Consider the following 18,438-nt stretch of genomic DNA (forward strand, 5'->3'; position numbering starts at 1 on the left):
AATCTCTCTAAGTTCTGAAGCCAATGTCTTAAACTTTGCGTCTTCACCCTACAGAGAGCTACAGACCTCGGCGCCAAGACGATGTAGTGTTCAAAGGAGAAGACTTCATTGAAATACAAATGTTGTTTAATCATATTTATTAAAGAACAGATTTATTTAGACCACACGGTGCTACGCACACAGCTACATAAGCCCGTATTCCTCTAAATATTTATGTTTCACAAAGTTAACAGCTTCCTGTGTATACAAAGATAACTGTCGGGCATGTTTATCTTGACATATTCCAGACATCTCGGAGTGCAGAGCTCTAGATGATTAGTTCCAGCTTTTGCAGTAGCCTTAGTTCTCCGACAGTCGCAGGGAGCAGATGTCTGAAGCCCGTGTCCAGGAAATATCACAAAGGAATGAGAGCGGACATCTGCATTCGTTCTTCTACAAAACCACGCGGTTCCCGAGGGCATTGGAGATAGATTGATCTTGTCTGGGTGTGACAAACCTCACCGCCTTCTGTTTTCGCTGTCAACTGTATCCCGTCGTGTAATCAAATAATATTTTCGCTAAACTTATTACACATTACACTGCTCAATGAGATCATTAACACGATCTTTCAGTCTGGTTGTTAACGAAGGACAATACTCACGCTGGGCGTCCACGGTAGATGACATTTCTGGGCCATGTTTGTCCCTCACGTCCAGCACGAGGGCCTCCTGGGGCCCACGGCTCTCTGCACTCCTCCCCGGCAGGAACTTCTGTTGTTCTGTCCGTCTTCTTGGTTGTTTTTGAAATAAATGTTTCACTGAAAGCAGGCCGGATCTGGGACGTGCTCTGACTCCTGGTAACGTCCCCCTGGTTCGAGTCCCTGACAACCGGTCAACTGGTCAAGCGTTCGGCCGCAGGGTTTGGCTGACCACTCAGGGGGTCCTCCTCCTCCTGCGCACTGGACGGGATGCTCATCTTCGCCCGGTCTGCCTCCGGTGAAGGGGGCACCCTCGGCATCACCTATGACATCACCCAGTGATGTCACAGTGACATCGTCGCCAGTGTGTTTCCATCTACAGCTGAATATAAGATCATTTCTAGATTTATTTAGCGCACAGGAGGGAATCACCTTTGCTCTGTTTACAACAGCACTGGCCCACAAAATCAAATCCACAGCCGTTCGGTTTGACTTACTATGTACATATCGCCAGGCTACATCCTATGTTACCGCTAACTGCTGCTGAAAAGCTGATCAACACAATTGTCTTCTCCCGAATTGACTACTGTAATGCTCTACTCGCTGGGGTTTCTAAATCCACACTGACCAACCTCCAGTATGTCTAAATCTCAGCAGTCAGAACCCTGACCAGGTGTAGTGGAAGTGATCACATTACTCCTGTCCTGGAGTCCCTGCACTGGCTTCCTGTCAGGTTATGTGTAGACTTCAAAATCCTCCTGCTCACCTATAAGGCTCTGCATGGCTGGGCACCTCAGTACCTGTCTGAACTATTTTTGCTCTACTCCCCACCTCACAATCTTCGCTCCTCTAATTCTGGTCTCCTTACTGTCCCCCAAGCCCGTCTACACACTACAGGTGACAGGGCCTTGTCCTGTTATGCCCCCAAAACTCTTGAACTCTCTGCCCAAGGATATCAGAGAGTCACCTTCTCTAAACTGCTTCAAATCCAGACTCAAAACCTTCTTCTTTAGAAGAGCCTTTACTGACCTGGTTCCTTTCTTCACCCCTCTACTCCTGCTCTGTTCAGTACCTCCATCTACTGTCTCCTCTCACTGTATACAGGTATGTCTCTTGTGGTTTGTGTTGCTCTGTAAAGCACTTTGAGAAGCCACCTTTAAAGGCGCTATATAAAATAGTTATTATTAATAATAATATTATCATTATATTCCAGCAGTCCTCCACACCACTGGCACAGGAAGCTCCGGCCCTGACGAGGCTCCTACTCTTGACCAGCAGCTCCAGCCCCGGTCCAGCCGGGCTTCACAGCCCGGGCACTAACGGGTCGTTTGGACCGGTACTGGACCCGTTCCTCCGGGTCGCTCGGCCAGCCCCGAGTGTGAAAGATACCCGACTGCAGGGGAACCCTGCCCCGGGCTCTCTGGTTTCTGATCACACAGCTGCTGGGGAGGCACGGGTAAGCCCGCGGTGGGGCCAGATCAATCTGACGTCACGGCGGGATCGGCGCCTTCACGACAGAGCTGTTGTTTTAGGCGTTGATTGCCGAAGGAGGCGAAGCAGGGCGCTGTGCCGCTGCCATTCACGCCCTGAGTTGAGTTCATTGCTCTTGTAATTGCCGCGGCCCTGACCATTCATACATTTCTACTGTGTGTTTCCACCGTACCGCACCTCCCTCCCCGGCTCGGCCGGCTGCCGCTCACCCCGCCGGCTCCGGCGCACCTCTAACCCCGCTACCCCATCCATCAGCGCCGGCCCGAGCGCCCAGCCTCCCCCCGGGCTGCCCCTCTCGGCGCACACAATGGGAGCGGGGTCCGGAGCGCCTGACCTCCGGGAGCTGGCTGCGCGCCCGCCCGGATAAACAACCGCGGCGCTCCGGCGCTGGAACAATGCGCGCCCCCCCGGCCGCGAGCCGGGCAGCGCAGGCGAGAGGGGAAGCGGCTGCACGCGGGCCAAGAGCCGCACTTCCTGACAGGAGAGGGTTGTGGGTAAACTCTCTGCCCTCGGCGATGGGCGCACAAAATCCATCTTTGTTGAAGATGCTGGAGAGGCGAATCCATTATATCCGGCTATTATTATCATCATTTAAAGGAAACCGTGTGGCCACTCTTCTCTGGAGTCATTCCAAAGCAGCGATACAGTTTTTTTTAACTATGTCCAAACCTAGATAAGCTATTTCACATGAGGTCTGACTGATGCCGATGTAAAAAAAAACACTACTTCACACAAACACAACACACAACGCTACTTATACAAACATGAGACAAATAACACAACACTCTCACACAAACATAGCACTCCCTTACACAACACAAATCTCAAAGAAACAGCACTAAAGCACACAACAGTACCTTAACTACGCACAACACAACTCAGCACACGCAACATAACCTCACACAACAACCCTGATACCAGCCAGCCTCAGGACAGCACTGCTACAACACTGCCTCACACAAACACAACACTACCTCTCCCACTGGTACACATACAGAATCACAACACATACTGGAACACGACTGGGCCCTGAAAAGACAACACACGCTCGTAACTGATCACAGTGACAGACAACAAAGAAACACAGCTACTGATGAAGTACAGGCTCAGTGACCACAGCCTGGACACAGACACTGGACACAGGCAGACCAGGCTGTCCAGAGAGGACAGGCTCAGTGACCACAGCCTGGACACAGACACTGGACACAGACAGACCAGGCTGTCCAGAGAGGACAGACTCATGACCACAGCCTGGACATTGAAACTGGACACAGGCAGATCTGGCTCAGTGACCACACTTTCTGCTGCACTGCAATAAATACTCTGGGATTAAACAAACATTGTTCCCTAAAATAATTAACCTAACCTCAGAATTCCCACTCCTGCCAGAATCACAGCCGCTTCCAGACTCAACAGAGCTGCAGCAGCGTGTGACCCCCTGTCCAAAAACAGGAACCCGCTTGTGCTGCTGATTGTTTCGGCTTTGGCAGCTCTCTCGCCGCTCAGGCGTGTCAGTCAAGCCGGAGGAATGTGTCCTCGTGAGGCAGAGCCTCCGTTCCCCGTCCCGATGTGAAAAGGGCTCCAGTCTCACACGGCCGCAGCGCCGGCAGCCCCTGCAGATCCGACCCGCGCGGCTTCCTGCTCCGGCGATCCCGTGGGAGGGAGCGCGAGGTCGGCCGACCGCGTTTCTCCCAGGGAGCGGAGCCAGCGCTCCTCGCGCGGTCCACTCCGAGCATGACGCGTCCCCTCTCCCCTCGCTGTCCCACACTGTCCCACTCCCGTTCACCGGCAGATCTGTCACCCTGCGGCTCGCCGCTGGCAGCCCACTGGAGCTCCGCAGGTGTGAGCCTGGCCAGTACCTGGATGGGAGACTTCTCGGAAAGCTAAGGCTGCTGCTGGAAGAGGTGTTAGTGGGGCCAGCAGGGGGCGCTCACCCTGCGGTCCATGTGGGTCCTAATGCCCCAGTATAGTGACCGGGGCACTGTACTGTAAACAGGCGCCGTCCTTCGGATGAGACGTAAAACCGAGGTCCTGACTCTCTGTGGTCATTAAAAATCCCAGGGTGTTTCTCGAAAAGAGTAGGGGCATAACCCCGGCATCCTGGCCACATTTCCCCCTGGCCTTTACCAGTCATGGCCTCCTAATAATCCCCATCTCGTGTTGTTCTCCCCAGTGAGAGCTGATGTGTGGGGAGCGTACTGGCGCATCATCCAGGTGGGGCTGCGCATTGTTGATGGTGGAGGGGAGTCCTCATTACCTGTAAAGCGCTTTGAGAGTCAGAGGGGAGAGTCAAAAGCGCTATGTAAGTCTAAGGAATTGTTATTATATAGCCCTTACAGCAGAGGTATGTGGTCATCACTGAAGGGCAGAAGAAGAAAAACAAACTGCTCCCACCTGAAGTTCCGCAAGTGAGCACCAGGGGGCGACATCACCTCGGTTCTGGCACCCACCTCGAGCTGGGGCGCTGTCGTCCTTGCAGAAAATCCTGGAAACAAAATCCCTGGTTTAGATTTTGTCAGTCAACATGCTGAGTGTTCCGCGGTGTCAGTCATAGTGCGGTTGTGTGTTTTTAGTGTGTTTGCAGTGTTTGTACAGGGCTCCTGACATGCGAACAGCTGGGTGATAAAAGCCTGAGGCCTGGGCTTCATGAGCGTGACAGTGAGGGCTGGTCTGGTCTGGGATCTCCCAGGGAATCCAGAGGGATTCCAGAGGATCAATCCGCACTGTGAGAACAGGTCTGGTCTGGGATCTCCCAGGGAATCCAGAGGGATTCCAGAGGATCAATCCGCACTGTGAGAACAGGTCTGGTCTGGGATCTCCCAGGGAATCCAGAGGGATTCCAGAGGATCGCTCCGCACTGTGAGAACAGGTCTGGTCTGGGATCTCCAGGGAAGTCAGAGGGATTCCAGTGGATCAGTCCACACTGGTCTGGTCTGGGGATTGTGGTGACCAGTCTGTCTCCTTCCTCCTCTCCCCCAGTCTCTCCCTCTGCACTCTCTCACCCACCACCCCTTTCTCCCTCACAACGCCCATCCAGCTACCACAGCACACAGGCACTGGCACTGATGCTGACACACACGTTAACACACTGACGCACACACACTGATACTGACACACACGTTAACACACTGACGCACACACTGTGACACAGACACTGATACTGACACACACGTTAACACACTGACACACACACTGATACTGACACACACGTTAACACACTGACGCACACATCGTGCCCACAAATACACACAGTGCCTCACACACTGACTCCATACAAATGCCTGAACTCCCACGCACTCTCGCACACGGACTGACAGAAACGCTCTCTCTCTGCTGCTGGATCGGGCGTGAGTTGGGAGTTGTGGATGAGTGCTGTGCTGGAATCTCTCAGATCGGTGGAGACGATTAATAATCGTGGGTCACTGAGAGAACCTGCACAGCTGGGAGTCATTGGAGCAGACTGAAGGAAGCCCTGCGTGCACACACACACCAGGACACACGCACACCAGAACACACACACACACCCGAACACATACACCACACATACCACAAACACCAGAACACACACACATCCCACACACACAAGCACACACACACACACCAGAACACACCACACACACCACGAACACCTGAACACACCACAAACACCAGAACACATGCACCACACACCACACACACCAGGACACACACACCACACACACTAGTACACTACACACTAAACCCTACACTGCATCACACTACACACACCAGAACACACACATTAGACCACACAGTTTATAGTGCCACACAGTACTCATATACAATGCCACACACCACACACATATACACACACAAGACCACACTACATATAAACACATCACACATGTACACACATCACACACCACAAACATACACTAGACACACGCCCACCAGATACCACACATGCACACACATTAAACACACATATATATACATACACCACACTTGCTCACACTTCACACACCATGCACACAGGTGCCTGGTCTTCAAAGCCAGTCCACCTTGACCCCTGATTGGTGTAAGCCAGACCAATGAACTTAAGTATTGGTTTTCTGACACTGACAATTTACATCTTTTAAGCCCAGACTGTTATACACTTCCTCCTCTGGGCTGTACAAAGCAGAGGGAATGGCCTAGCCTGTGGTGTGCTCCATGATTCCTGTGGGCTGTAAAGTAGTAGCAGACCAGACCTCTTCCTGGGTGTGCTGCACTGTTGGGGAGCAGCACTACAGAGGGTCATTGATTGGTGGTGTCTCCGGAAGACAATCAAAATCATCAAAGACAACAGCAGACCTGGCTCATGTGCCAGGTTCAAGCAGCCTCAGGGGTTTACCGTTGACAGGTCTCTCCATGCCCTGAGAATGCCTGGGAGGTTGTGGAAACCCCCCTCAGACATGACTCACTGCTGCCCGCATGAGCCGCAGAGCAGAGCTGCGTCAACGGCTGTGGGCTGAGTGAGTGAATCCCACGGTGTGCTGATGGGCCAGCGTGGGAGAGGAATGGCCGCTTTGGCTTCAGCACTGGGAGCCTGTGGCCCTCCTGCCCTGCTATGCTGGAACCCAATTCCAGCTTCATGTTCAGTGCTGTGCCAGAGGTCTGCCCTCAGTGAGAGACTGGGGTGGGGTGACATTGCAAGGAAAGAGTGATTCTGGGGATAGCCTAGCCCCTTGGAAAACAAGGGTGAGGTGAATGCACAAGGAAATTGGTTGTCTATGGAGATGGGCTGTTGTGCTGTGGAGAAGGAGCTCTGTGCTGTTGGGGAGGGGCTGTGTGATATAGGGGTGGGGTTGTGTATTGTGGGGGGAGGAGCTGTGTGACATAGGGGTGGGGCTGCGTGTTGTGGGGGAGGAGCTGTGCGGTATAGGGGTGGGACTCTGTGCTGTTGGGGAGGGGCTGTGTGATATAGGGGCGGGGTTGTGTATTGTGGGGGGAGGAGCTGTGTGATATAGGGGTGGGGGTGTGTGTTGTGGGGGAGGGGCTTGTGATACATGGGCGGGGCTTTGTGCTGTGTGGGAGGAGCTGTGTGACATATGGGTGGGACTGTGTGCTGTGGGGGAGGGGTTGTGTGATAAAGGGGTGAAGCTGTGTGATATAGGGGTGGGGTTGTGTGCTGTTGGGGTGGGGCTGTGTGATATAGGGGTGGGGTACTGTGCCATGTTGGTGGGGGGGCAGTGTGTTGTGGTGGAGGGTCTGTGGGCTGTAAACTACTATACAAGCCATGAAAGTGAGGGTTCTGGCCACAAAACTGGGTGCTGTGAGGTGTGAGGGTGGGGTTAGGGGTCGAGGGTCACTGTTTAACACAACGCAGAAAAGTGATTGTGTGTTGGGAACTGTTTTGCACAAATACATTGAAGGTGTATTTTTGTGCTTTGACTTTTAATTAAGGAGTTCTACAATCTCTTTCACTCTCTCACTGGTTTAAAGGAAACAATGAATCCAGAGAAGGAGGTAAAAAAATAAAGCTCTCTCTGTGAGTCCACAGCACTGAGAGAGAGCAGCTGTCATAACATTGAGACCAGAGAGACCAGAGAGAGTCCAGGACACAGGGAGAGAGAGAGATGGGAGTTTTGACCTGACAGTGAAGGCACTGAGGGAGAAGGCACTCAGGGCTTTCTACGCAATAAGAAGGAGGCTCTTCAACATCAACCTACCAACAAGAATCTGGCTCCAAATATTTGAAAGTGTAATCCAACCCAATGCCCTGTACGGCAGTGAAGTGTGGGTCCCCTCACAGACCAGGATTACATTAAATGGGACAAACACCCCACAGAAACTCTGCACATGGAGATCTGTAGAAACATCCTCCGTGTGCAGAGAAAAACACCTAACAACGGGTGCAGGGCCGAATTAAGCCAGTACCCACTATTGATAAACATACAGAAAAAAATATTAAAGTATTGGCTACACCTAAAAAACAGCGACCAAAACTCCACCCACCACAAAGCCCTGTTGAGCCAAGAGCTGAGCCCAAAACAGAGCCCCCTGAGCCAGCTGGTCCTGAGGCTCACTGACCTGAGCCACACCAACACCAGCCAGCCTCAGGACAGCACTGCTAGAGAACCACAACCCAGAATCAACCACATCACAGCACCGAGCAAACAGCAATATCTCACACACTGGGACACACACACACAAACACAACCGTTCTTCCTTAAAATCACTATCTAAATAAAAAATCTCAACCCAGAATTCTCACGCCTGCCAGAGTCGCAGCAGCATCCAGCCCTGCTGTGGAAGGAAACTCCTATCACAGCCCGAGGAACAGAGAGTTAGCCTCTCTAACAAGAATTTTCCAATTGTCCGGTCCATGGCGGACATGTCTTTCTAATTGTTACTGCTTTGACTCTGAATCTGAATTGAAAGGGCTGTGTCAGTCATCTGGTCATTATCTCATCTGTGACTTTGCTGTGCCACCATCTATCATCCTACCTCATACTTATGGCGGTTTATGGCTTATTCTCCGGGTGTAGTTCGTTCTCAACCTGGAGACCATGGGCAGGGAGTCTCTTGCCCAACAGGACTCCCAGAATTCCACCTCCTTCCTTCCTCGGATTCGGCATCGCGCCAGGCCACGGGAGACAGTCGGCACCTATGTGCCAGTTAAGGACCGCCTGTCTCCCGCTGGTGCGCGCAAACACGGGGCGCTGTGCCTCCGTGAGTTTCCTAACGAGGAGCCGTGCTCCATCTTCAGGGATCAGAGAGCAAGAAGCTAATTCACCCTGACGGCCCCCCACCTCACTGCCTCCTGGGATATTTCAGGGTCATAAACAACCAACCGCAGAAAATTGCCCCCTTAATTGCTCTCGATTAAGACCCTTCCGCTCAGAGGCCCAGGGAAAGACAGCAGGCGAACTGGAGACAGAAGAGAGAGAGGAGAGAAAGAAGAGAGAGAGAGGAGAGAGAGAGAGCAGAGAGAGAGCAGAGAGAGGAGAGAGTGCACAGAGAAAGGAGACAAAGAAGAGAGAGAGGAGAGAGAAGAGAAAGAAGAGAGAGAGGAGAGAGAAGCCAGGAGTTTTGTCACCTGAAGACCCTGCTGAGCCCAGAGAAGAGCCCCCTCAGCCAGCTGGTCCTGAAGCTCACTGACCTGAACTACACTGCCTCACACAACACCACACACAAACACTACCACAACACACACAGCACCACACACAAACAGTACCACAACACACACAACTACAACTACAAGCACTGCTACAACACTGCCTCACACAACACCACACACAACACCACCACAACACACACAATACTGCCTCTGGCCAGACTCAGGACAGCACTGCTACAACACTGCCTCACACAACACCACACACAAACAGTACCACAACACACACAACATTGCCTTTGGCCAGCCTCAGGACAGCACTGCTACAACACTGCCTCACACAACACCACACACAAACAGTACCACAACACACACAACACTCCCTCTGGCCAGCCTCAGGACAGCACTGCTACAACACTGCTTCACACAACACCACACACAAACACTACCACAACACACACAGCACCACACACAAACAGTACCACAACACACACAGCACCACACACAAACAGTACCACAACACACACAACACTGCCTCTGGCCAGCCTCAGGACAGCACTGCTACCACACTGCCTCACACAACACCACACACAAACACCACCACAACACACACAATACTGCCTCTGGCCAGACTCAGGACAGCACTGCTACAACACTGCCTCACACAACACCACACACAAACACTACCACAACACACACAACACTGCCTCTGGCCAGCCTCAGGACAGCACTGCTAAAACTGCCTCACAGAACACCACACACAAACACTACCACAACACACACAACACTGCCTCTGGCCAGCCTCAGGACAGCACTGCTACACACAACAGATCACAGACCACAAAACACAACACAAACAGCACTTCCTCACTCACTGGTACACACACACACAACACAAACTCAACCTCACCCACTGGTACACACATACACAAACACTACACTCAGAACGCTAACACCAACCAGCCTCAGGACAGCACTGCTATGACACTGCCTCACACAACACAGTACGCACAATGTAACCACAATACAACACACAATCCAGACTTGTACAACAGTGATTCACAACACAACACAAACTGCAACACTACACTCTGCTCCCAGTACAGGGCTGAGACACACATACTGCTCCTACAGCACAGGGCTGAGACACACAGAGGGGACACATCAGACTGTCCCCACAGCACATTACTGAGAGACACAGAGTGGACATGTCAGACTGTCCCCACAGCACAGGGCTGAGACACACAGAGGGGACACATCAGACTGTCCCCACAGCACAGGGCTGAGACACACAGAGGGGACACATCAGACTGTCCCCACAGCACAGGGCTGAGAGACACTGAGGGGACACATCAGACTGTCCCCACAGCACAGGGCTGAGACACACAGAGGGGACACATCAGTCCCCACAGCACATTACTGAGAGAGGGACAGGGAGAGTCTATGCTGTCTCATTGGTGGGGATTTGTCTGTTGCATTACTTGCTCTGTCTGCTAGCAGTTAGTTGTTTTAATAGGTTAGTCTGCTTCCAGACAGCACACAGCCAGATGAAGAGGATATCCTACTCCCTGTACTCTGCTAATTAGGCAGGCGTGTCTAGTTGCTCTGGTAAAACAATTGACATATGTGTGTTAGTGAGTGTTTATCAGTGTCAGCATGGTATGTCAGTGTGTGTATTTATTGGTGTCAGCATGGTGTCAGTGTGTGTTCTTGAGTGTCTATCAATGTCAGTGTGTGTGTTTGTGTGTATTTAGCAGTGTGTCAATGTGTATTTTGCATTTTCAGTGTGTGTGTGTGTTAGTATGTATTTATCAGTGTCAATGTGTGTGTTACTCTGTATTTAGCGGTTACAGTATGTGTCAGTATGAGCAGATATGTCAGTGTGTGTTACTGGGTATTTAGTAGTGTGTCAATGTGTGTTATCAGTGTCAGTCCATGTCACAGTGTATTTGTCAGTGTCAGTGTGTGTGAGGGACAGAGTGTGCCAGTGGGTGTTTGTACGTAAGAGAGGGCGCTCCATTGTGTGTCTGAGGTTTCAGCCAACTGAAAGTGTCAGTATGCGTGTTATTGTGTGTGTGTGTGATACAGGTGTGTCTGGGGTCTGAAAGTGTCAGTGTGCGTGTTATTGTGTGTGTGATACAGGTGTGTCTGGGGTCTGAAAGTGTCAATGTGCGTGTTATTTTGTGTGTGTGTCCCAGGTGTGTCTGGGGTGTCAGATGTTGTCTAAAAATGTCAGTGTGTGTGTTTTCTGTGGTGTTTCAGATGTTATTGAGATGTCGGTGTTATTGAGTGTGTTTTCTCCAGTATGTGTCTGAGGTACTGCATGCTGTTTTAAAGTGTCAGTGTGTGTGTTTTCCATGGTGTGTATAAGATATTGGATGCTATCTGAAAGCGGCAGTTTGCATGTCAATGTGTGTGTGATTTCCAGGGTGTGTCTGAGGTACTGGATGTTGTCTGATAACGTCAGTTTGCGTGTTAATGTGTGTGTAATTTCCAGGGTGTGTCTGAGGTACTGGATGCTGCCTGAAAGCTGAGCCTTTGTGCTCCAAGCTTCAGTATTGTACAGGAGACAACAGCAGGGCTCCCTGCTTCCGCCTGTATTGTTCCTCTTTGTGGAAGAGGAGCCTGATGTGGGATCGTCACCGTGAACGGGTCACGCCTCTGCCATGCCCTAACCACTGGGCAGAGCCTGGCATGGCACGCCACTCTTTCAGATCCTCTTACAGCTCCAGAAAGGGCCCAGCACTTAAAAACCCTCATTTACACCCCAAGCCAAAGAGAAAGGCGTTTCCTCAGGGCTCGATTGTTAATGTCTGGAAATAAGAACACCAGAAATGTCCCGATTGAGTTAATCTCTTTTGGTTTCTCAGGAGATGATAGATCCCAGAGGCTTCCCATCCAGATTTTTCTTGAAGGATCCTAGGGAATCGGTTTCAACAACATGCCTGGGCAGCTTGTTCCAGACCCCCACCCCCCTTTGTGTAAAGAAGAGTCTCCTGTACTGTGCCCCGTAGGTGTGCAGAGAGGTCAGAGAGAGGTCACTGTCCTGGAGCTGGCAGTGAACGGCTGTGTCGGTGGGGGAGGGTGTGTCCGAAGGGCGTGTCTAGGAGCCTAAGCCTGCTCCTGCAAGAGATCTGAATCCTGAAAGAGGCAGGAGCACAATTAAACAAGCGATTCCAGGAGTGGGTCACGGCACCCCAGAGCCCATTCTGGAAACAGGGTGTTGAGAGGGTCTCTGTGAACTTTCTACACTCTTTTCTGGCAGAAGGTGCAATATTTTATAAGGTGGACATTCAGAACTGGTTTGAACTGGACTGGGGGAATGCTGGACACTTGGGCTGCTGTGTAATTCTATCCTGTTACATAGGAATGTGTGCTACGAAGTTAAGTAACTAATTGTATTCAAAGAAGTAGGAAGATGTGTGTGATTTTGGAACACTGCCAATCTTGTAAGCACAGGAAAGCATGATGGAAAACTATTTAAGGACTGGCCTAGTTTAAATCTTTGAGTATTTCACGCCCATGTGCATGAAATAAAAACTTCTTTTAACTGCTGAGACAGACTCCTGACTGTCTTTTAAGAGGAAGGGGAAAAAATTGATCCAACAACGGGGTGCAAAGCAGGGTTTCATCCTGGACGGGACACCAGGCCATCACAGGGTGAAAACACACACACACGGACAACTGAGAGATATCACCTATGTCTTGGGGAGGTTGGAGGAAACCCATGCCTACACAGGGAGAACATACAAACTCCACACGGAAGGGTCTCAGCTGCACTAACTGCCACCTCACCGCTGCCCAATCAGCAGCTCCAAACTGAAAAACAAAGGCTGATGAAGATACGCAGTAGTCTAATTCAGGGGATCACATGGGATGAACTCCGAACCCCTGATGGACAGAAGCTCTCGTTCCGCTGGGACGTCCACTCCATGCACTCTGTCCACTCCACTGGGGTGTCCACTCCGAACACTCTGTCCGCTCCGCTGGGGTGTCCACTCTGTTCACTCCGCTGGGTTGTCCACGCTGTCCACTCCGTGCAATCTGTCCACTCCGCTAAGGTGTCCACTCCGAAAACACTCTGCCGTGTGAATACAGGTCCCAGGGGGGTCTGGGCTGGCAGGGCTCCGCACCTTCAGGCCGAAAACAAGTCTGAATTATTAATCCTCCCCCCCAGCAAACACGAACAGGAGCAGATTGCACTGAGCTGCTCCAGGCATGGAGGCCTGCCTGGGGGCTCTGGAGAGACAGAGAAGTCTGGGATAAAACCTGTCCGATAATTAAAAATTATTGGGAATAAAGGGGGGCTAATTGTCCCTCTGCCTGTGTATGCCCAATATGCCCAATATGAACAGAAACATTCTCCTTTCTCTTTCTATGTTGTTCTCTGTTACTGCTCATTTCCCTGTCTGTCCCTCTATATCCACCTCTCAACCCTCTCTCTGTCCCACTGTCTCTTCTTGTGTCTCTCCTGTCTCCCTGTCTCACTCTCATCCTGCTCTGTCAGTCTGTCTCACGGTTCCTACTGTCTCACTGTGATTCTGCAAGGCTAGCCAGCTGTTTCACACTGACTGGGCTCATCAGCAGGGAGCAGCTGTATGTTTACTACTGACACTCGCTGAAACGCTCTGGTCACTACCAGCCTTACACTCTCTTTTTACCAGCTGTTCCATTCGTCCATCTGTCTGGCTGGTTTGAAATGTACAAACTGTAAAAAAACAGCAAACCGACGATCTAATCCAAATATCAGACCATCAATGGATCTCCTGCCAATCAATGGGTTTTCGCTCTGCAGCACGTACACAAGCACACACAGCTGCCGTGCTGAATCAGACACGCCTTGGTTACGATATATCTGTGACCCAACACCAGGCACAGTGCAATCTGACACAGGTACTCATGCAGAAGGCATGTTCTACCACTGTAGGAGCGCAGGACCTCGCAATGCATTTTCTGAGCAATCTGTTTCCTATCAAAATCCTTCTCTCTGCACTTTCCCCTCCTCTGGTATTGAAATGGGACCTGACTACAGCCCTCCCTGGAGAGAGACAGCGAGAGCTGCTGCACATTATCTCCAGCCTCCAACCTGCCAGGTACCCCCACCACCGCCACCCCATTCCTCACTAAATACCTCCCAGATGTTACCCAAGCAGCTCGGGGGTCAGAGAAGAAGGAGAGAGACTCCCCAGACTCTCCTGGAGAGCGAGCCAGGAGGGGGCCAGAGCAGGAGAGGGAGACACACAGAGGTAACGGCGACACAGGGTGAGATTCGAAAACGTGGTCCAACCCTGTGCCCTGTATTTGACCTAAATGGGCCTAAAACCTCACAGTTGCCTGTAGAACATTCTTCATGTGCAGAGAGAAAGATCTGAAAATGAGCACAGCGCTGATCAGTGTACAGAGGGGAGCGATACGCTATTGGCGTCACCTGAAAAGCAGTGGCCAGAACTCCAACCACCACAGGGCCCTGCTGAGTCAACCTAAAACACTGCCTCGTGTGAAAACAACACACACAACACACTCCTGCACAGGCCAAACAACACTACCCCCACTGCAGTGCACATCCTCCACAGCTCTGCAGTGCCATAACACACATCGGCACATCTTTTTGGCTCGCTACTACGTTTACTTATTTTTCCACAACATATTTATTGTTCCTGTTGTTATTTTTTATTATGTCTGCACTGTGTGGTGCTGTCTGTTGTACTGTTTGTGTCCCGAGACTGTGCATCAGCACGATTAAGAATTCCAATGTACGTGTACATATGGCAATAAACTACTCTACTACCTTACAAAACTGGAACACACTCACAAACACAACACAAACTTGATGTTATAGGAACCTAAAAAGGCAATATGCCCTAGCTGAATATCTGAGCACAGTGAGAGACAACAAGGTGAAACAGACAGTGATGAAGTACAGGCTGAGTGACCAGAGAGGACAGGCTCAGTGACCACAGCCTGGACACAGGTAGACCTGCCTGTCCAGAGGGGACAGGCTCAATGACCACAGCCTGGACATCAGAACTGGACACAGGCAGACCTGGCTGTCCAGAGAGGACAGGCTGTGCTCCCACTGCCAGCAGGGAGAAGCAGAGCCAGAGATGCACTTTCTGCTGAACTGTGAGGGGGAAACTCAGCACAGAGCTGCAGCCCAGTGTGTGATCTCCTGTCCCCTGTCCTGAGGAGCACAGTCAGCCTTTCTCACAATGAGACTTCTATTGTCCTGAGTGTCTATGAATGTTTTGTTAACTGTTACTGCATTGACAACACTGTCATTCACTGGTAATGCTAATAAAACTCTTAGACTTTGAATATGAGAGGAGAGAAGGAGCAGTAATGGAGAGAGATGAGAGAGCAGGGATCAGGCACAGAGGGAGAGCTATGGAGCTCCACTCCCAGTGGCAGAGCATTCCAGGAAGTCCGCAGCAGGAAGCCAGAATTCTGCTCAGCACGCCAGCACACTGACAGGAAATGAAGGCCTGAGCCCTTCCCTGCTGGGGTCAAGGGTGAGGACTGCCTGCCTTTCATCCCAGACTACTGTGCTGCTCTGAGCGATGGGGAGAGGAAGCGAGTGATGGAGAGTGATATTTCCATCACCCTCCAGCTCACTGACTCTGGACAGGAGAGCCCTGACCCTGCTTTCCTGACTGTCAGGGAGTCTCGCTAAGCATGACACGGCCTCACCCCTGTCCCCCCAGCACCCTCTCTCAGCTCCTCACCCTCCCTCCCAGTGGCACAGAGAAAATACAGCACACACACACTGTCACAGCACAGACACAGACACACACAGAGCACATACAGCACACACACTGTCACAGCACAGAGCACATACAGCACACACACTGTCACAGCACAGACAGACACACACACACAGAACACATACAGCACACACACTGTCACAGCACAGACACACACACAGAGCACACACACTGTCACAGCACAGACAGACACACACAGAGCACATACAGCACACACACTGTCACAGTACAGACAGACAGACACAGAGCACATACAGCACACACACTGTCACAGCACAGACACACACACAGAGCACACACACTGTCACAGCACAGACAGACACACACAGAGCACATACAGCACACACACTGTCACAGCACAGACAGACACACACAGAGCACATACAGCACACACACTGTCACAGCACAGACACACACACAGAGCACACACACTGTCACAGCACAGACAGACACACACAGAGCACATACAGCACACACACTGTCACAGCACAGACAGACACACACAGAGCACATACAGCACACACACTGTCACAGCGCAGACACAGACACACACAGAGCACATACAGCACACACACTGACGCAGCACAGACACAGACACACACACACAACATGCAACACAATTACACATAGAGCACACACAGAGACGCACAGCACAAACAGACACAGAGCACACAAACACAGAAACACACTAAACACCACACACACAACACTGACACCAGCCAGCCTCAGGATAGCACAGCTACACACCACAGATCACAGAACACAACACACACAACCACTGGTACACACACACACAACACTACCTCAGCACTGGTACACACACACAACGAAAGGCAGAAGGATTAGATAAAGCCTTGTGATGGAGAGAAGGAGGCAGGGGGAGGGAGGAGCATCCCGGGCCGATCGGAGAGCACAACTGCAGCTTGTTTGAAGTGGTCTAGCCTCCACCAAATCCTCATTTCCCAGACATATCCGGAGCTCAATCCCGGGAAATCCCGCACTGGTTGTGCAATTTAAAAGGATTTAAATAAAGCAAAACCAAAAACAGACTAGTGACGAGAAGGGAGCTCTGTCTGGGAATCCACCTTCTGCCGGCTGGCAGGGAGAACCGGAGCATGGAATCGCGGCTCCGCCCGTCTCGGATTGTGCTTGACTTGTGATGTCTGGTCCATCCCTACCTGCAGAATTATTCCCTCTCACACAGAGCAGCTGGTGCAGGGTCTGTCACTTTCCAACTGAAAGGCACATGCCCTCCCAGACTCTCCTGCTCTGTTCCTCTCACTCGGCCATCCCTGTTCACTGCACTGCCAGGACCAGCCACACCGATGAGTCATAGGACGGGGAGAGACGGCAAGATCCTGAATGCTCGCTGATTAGGACAGCCAGGAGGACTGAACGCCAGAACACAAGGACACAGATAGAAACAAAGGGGCAGTGCATTCGGGACTGGGAACAGGAGGTGCTGCTTTACACAAAGAGTGGTGGGGGTGTGGAACGAGCTGCCCAGTGCCAGTTTCCTGGGATCGTTCAGGAAGCAGCTGGATGACAAGATTCTGTGATCCATTAGCAACCGAGAGGAGACAGATAGGCCCCCTCTGCTCTGTGACCTCCCAGTTGTTCTGAACAAACAGGCGGCGGGGAGGTGGTTGGCTGTCCTGTGCTCAGCCCTGTGACCTCGGGAGTCTGTCTTTCTGTCTGTCTGTCTGGGGGGATCTGCATGATCCCTCCCATTTCCTCCAGGTGCTTCTTCTGCTTTCCTCCCGCCTCCCACAGACTCGCAGATGAGCTCGGATCGGCACGTCGGACTGGGCTTTTCCCAGGCAAGGAACTGGGGGCATCTAGCATATTTGTGTTCCATGCGGTCTGAACAGCTGTCTTCTCAGCCAGTGAGACCAGCTGTGTATCAAACGGACGGGGCACTCCAAGCTTGAGACAGGATGGGGGAAAGAGGCACTGACTGGGCTGGTTCTGGAGAACAGAACCAGACAAGAACATAGCAGACGGCAGCGGCGTGACTCAATGGCTTTTTGCAATGGGTGCCGTTGCATGAAATTCCATGATGCAGGTGTTCAGCATAGGAACAAATTGCATCAAGGCAAAGCAACGTAAGAACACAAGACAGGACACTAACGAGGGGAGGAAGTCTGGCCTATCGATCCTGTTTGGTAGTTAGGAGCTCATTAATCCCAGGTGCTCCTTGAAAGAAACCTGGGTATAAACCTTCAACACCATGGCTGGGTAGCTTGTGCCCCACTCCCACCACCCTTTGTGTAAAAAAGTGCCTTCTGTTCCCAGTCCTCCATGTAACTGGTTTGTGTTGCACTGTTGATTCTGAAGAAAGCCACCGGGCTGACTTCCCCCTCCCTCCATCCAGCGCAGCGACGGGAAAAAATACCCGTTCCCCTGCATGGTGGGCCTCAGCACAGCTATAAAAAAAACTGAGGCAGGAGAAC

At 51.5% G+C, this 18,438-nt stretch overlaps 1 long non-coding RNA gene across 2 annotated transcripts; it reads right to left on the reverse strand.

The window, feature by feature from the left end:
• Positions 1-108: 108 nt before the first annotated feature.
• LOC138236154 (uncharacterized) lies at positions 109-2,586 on the reverse strand. Of its 2 annotated transcripts, none has more exons than XR_011188545.1 (2): positions 2,502-2,586; positions 109-1,058 (listed from the first exon to the last, which is right to left on the reverse strand). It is a non-coding gene; the product is annotated as an uncharacterized lncRNA (long non-coding RNA). The 2 variants fall into 2 exon arrangements; XR_011188544.1 differs by lacking the exon at positions 2,502-2,586 and adding an exon at positions 2,377-2,456.
• Positions 2,587-18,438: the final 15,852 nt, after the last annotated feature.

Source organism: Lepisosteus oculatus, chromosome 3, assembly GCF_040954835.1.
Source record: "Lepisosteus oculatus isolate fLepOcu1 chromosome 3, fLepOcu1.hap2, whole genome shotgun sequence".
In the NCBI taxonomy this organism is placed as follows: Eukaryota; Metazoa; Chordata; class Actinopteri; order Semionotiformes; family Lepisosteidae; genus Lepisosteus; species Lepisosteus oculatus.